The 3,459-nt window shown below is 33.3% G+C and overlaps 1 protein-coding gene across 1 annotated transcript in view; it reads left to right on the plus strand.

The window, feature by feature from the left end:
• Window positions 1-3,459, plus strand: part of BZW2 (basic leucine zipper and W2 domains 2) — a 50,663-nt gene that overhangs the window by 45,216 nt on the left and 1,988 nt on the right. The window lies entirely within an intron of this gene.

Here is a 3,459-nt window from a genome sequence, read left to right on the forward strand (position 1 = left end):
AGTGGGGGCATTAGTTCTTCATTCAGCAATTAATTGAGTAATCAACTTCAAAATACTCTTGTCAGTAAAGCTTGTGGCAACAAATATGAGCAGGCCTAGGGGATCCAAGGTAAGCATTAACATCAGTCTTACTCTGACTTAAGGTATTTTGGGACATAAAGTTATGAAACTATTTTAATGGAAACCTAAAATGTATTATTGAGATGTTGAAACTAAACGTCATTTTCTATGTAATTTTCTCAAAATAGTACATATAGTCTGTTTTCTGAATGAAATAATTACATTATTGCTTGAGACTATGAAACCCCTGAGAAATGATTGTTCCATGCCACTATTAGGAAAACTACTGTTTACTTTCTTTTATTTTTTGAATTGTGGTTTTTACTTTAACATCATTTCATCCAACAAACACTTGTTTGGGCACCAGGAAACTTTCCTTATGTGTGTTTATAGAGATTTGAATTCCTTTGTTCTACATTTTGTGAGCCAGTAAAACTTAGTGAACTAAGTATTAAAAGCTCTCCTTTCCCAGCTTTGGTACACTGAGTTTGAATCACCTGGAAAACTTGCTAAATCATAGAACTCCGAGGATTTTGACTGAATAAGAACAGGGTTGAACCCAAGAATTCACATTCTATCTGATTTTCAGGTGATGATATAACTGTTGTTCTGAAAACATTGGTTTGAAGAACATTAAATGCCAGAAGGGACAAATGCTGTGAATTATATATATGTGTATATATATAAATATTTATTCAAGGCTGTATTTAGCATTAATCCAATGTACACATGCATATTTTTTAAAATAATATAATAGTTTATTTTTACATCACTTAGACATGCATATTTTACAAATATCTAGATATCTTACTCTCATATCTATTGATGTGGTACCATTTCTTAATTATAAGAATACAATCTGCTTTAAAGTAGATTTTTAAAAATGTAAGAGAAATTGATTCCCTTTCCCTTTTTTAATCACTCACACATGCACGTGCACACACACATACCCTCTCATTTTTCCAGAACCTGAGTTAAACAAAAACTTAGTGATGATTACCCATTTCCCCTTTGATAAGCTTAATGACTTAACTGAATATCATTATTGAAAAATTTTTAAATATTTTATATAAACTATTAAGGTCTTTATATTTTTGAGGCAAGAAGGAAAAAGTGACTCCATCACTGATTTTCAAGCATCTCATTTTTCACTATTTCTTTTCCTGAAGCTAAATATATTAACAAAATGGAGGATTGAAAAAATTAAAACTGCCTGTCCAAGTACTGTTAGTATCTCTGGTGGGTTTTTACTTAGCAGAAATATCTCAGTTTTTCAGGTTAAAGTTTAAAAATGTATCTTATTCTCCTTCTATTGAAAGGTGAGCAGCTATCTCAGCAAATATGTCCAGCGTTGTTTTTTTTTTTTTTAGACTTATTTATTTTGTATGCAAGAACTGTGATGGGGTTGGGGGGGGGGAGGGTGAAGAGAGGAGGATTGTCCAAAGACAGAGCAGGGAGCAGAATAGGCAGCTCTACTGAAATACACTGCTGAAGGAAGTAGCCAGTGAGACAGGAGAGGTCTGCTGTGTCAGCTTCCTGGCTGGCAAGGGATCTAACTGGTGTTGCCACGACTAGCCATAGTTTGAAACTGCTGTATCTTTAACTCCTGTGCCTCCGGTAGGTCCTATGTCCAGCATCCTTAAGGCAAGTTATTTTGTTTTCTCTCTCTGTAGCTTCCTACCCTAGTAAAAATTACTGAATTCTCTATGTTCCAAGTGATACAGCTTTCAACTTAAATACGTAAAGTTTTGTATTGACCAGACCACTTTTACAATATTGTCTCCTTGATCCTCATGAAAACCCAAATTTTGTTATTATTCCACAAACTGAGATACATTTCATTTAACTCATCAAGTTACTTCATCATATACTTACTGACTACATTCTAGAATGGCAGGTCTTTTGTTAAGTGCTAGAAATGAAATGAACAAAATAAGTCTTTGACTTCCTGGATTTCAAAAGTATAGAAGGAAACCAAGAATTCCAGTCACGTCAGTTGCTTAAAAAAAATAGTCTCACTCAGAGGGTGATGAAAAGTGGGTAGGATGAAGAGGAAGGGCACCTGATTGAAAACTGCTAATTTGGAGAGGGAAAGGGAAGGCTCTCAAAGGACACCAGAGATGTTGAGGAAGTAGGTCAGGTAGAAATAAGAAAAATATATTTTAATCTGAGGGAAGGTCTGTATGCAATTGTACAGCATTCCTTATTGTACTTTTTCTGATTGTCTACATACCTAGTAAGTTTTTTAAGAAAATCTCAATAAATATTTCATCAGTTCCCAATTTTGATTAATGCCTCTCCCTTTCCTTAGTGGGAAAACAATTTCTCCCCCTTCTTGATGCCTTAAGGAGCTCTTTCCTTCATTGATTAGATTTTTCAGCAAGCAAAAGTTGAGTTATTAAACTTTTTGATGCTCATTCTTTGCTTCAGAATGTTCCTTCTTACTATTGTTATTTATTTACTTTCTGGCACTAGAAACTTGATCTCTAAGCAAGTAGTTATTACTATAATAGGATCTTTTGAGAAATTATCTTTGCACCTGTGTCTAATTTTCAGCAGACAACACGTGGTATGCATTTACCTATCATTTAAGTTCCTTTTCACAAATGCAGTCATTGACAAGCATTTTAGTAGGTGCATGTCCTCCTTCAGCCTCTGTGGGGCAGTAAAACACAAGGATAAGCTTTCAGTCTTCAGAAGGAAAACCTCAAATACTACCATTCAGCTGCAGTCTAAATTATTTTTCAACATGTATGTTGTATGTTATTAAGGTCAGAGAAAAATAAAATTTCTTTCCACATTTATCATATTTTTACTTCTATTTTTTGTTTCATAGCAATAATTATGATTCTCTAGTACATATATGTGATTTATAAACAAAAATGATACATATGTTAGGTATTCATGCTCAGAATTGTTTTACCACAAAACAGATAGGAAATCAGTAATATAAATTGCAAGTGTCTTAAGGAAAAATTATACAAAAGGAATTTCTAAAACCTCGTTTGAATTAGTGTTTTTTAGATTTTTCAGCAAAGTAGACTTGCATACTAACAAATCACTTCTGACTGTATCTCTGCTTGGGCCTCAGGTCAGCAAAAACTGGGCTTTGATAGTTAGTGAATGGTTTTATAATTTTGAGTGGAAAAAGTGGCACTGGAAACAAGTGGCAAAAGATTAGAAGCTATGAGTAACTCTGTAAAGACACCTAATTACAACTTCTACTTCCATTCCTTTCAAGTGAATAAAGATTCTCCTTTGTTTACAAAACAGAGTACTAAAAATAAAATTTTCAGACCTACTGTTTTCTAAAACCAAAGTTGAACATTTTAACTGAATTCCATTTCTTTAGTTGAATCTAAGCACCAATTACTAAATTTTTTTAAAAAGGAAGATAAA

The sequence above is a fragment of the Condylura cristata genome, unplaced genomic scaffold (genome assembly GCF_000260355.1).
Source record: "Condylura cristata isolate star-nosed mole 26May11 unplaced genomic scaffold, ConCri1.0 scaffold00005, whole genome shotgun sequence".
NCBI lineage: Eukaryota > Metazoa > Chordata > Mammalia > Eulipotyphla > Talpidae > Condylura > Condylura cristata.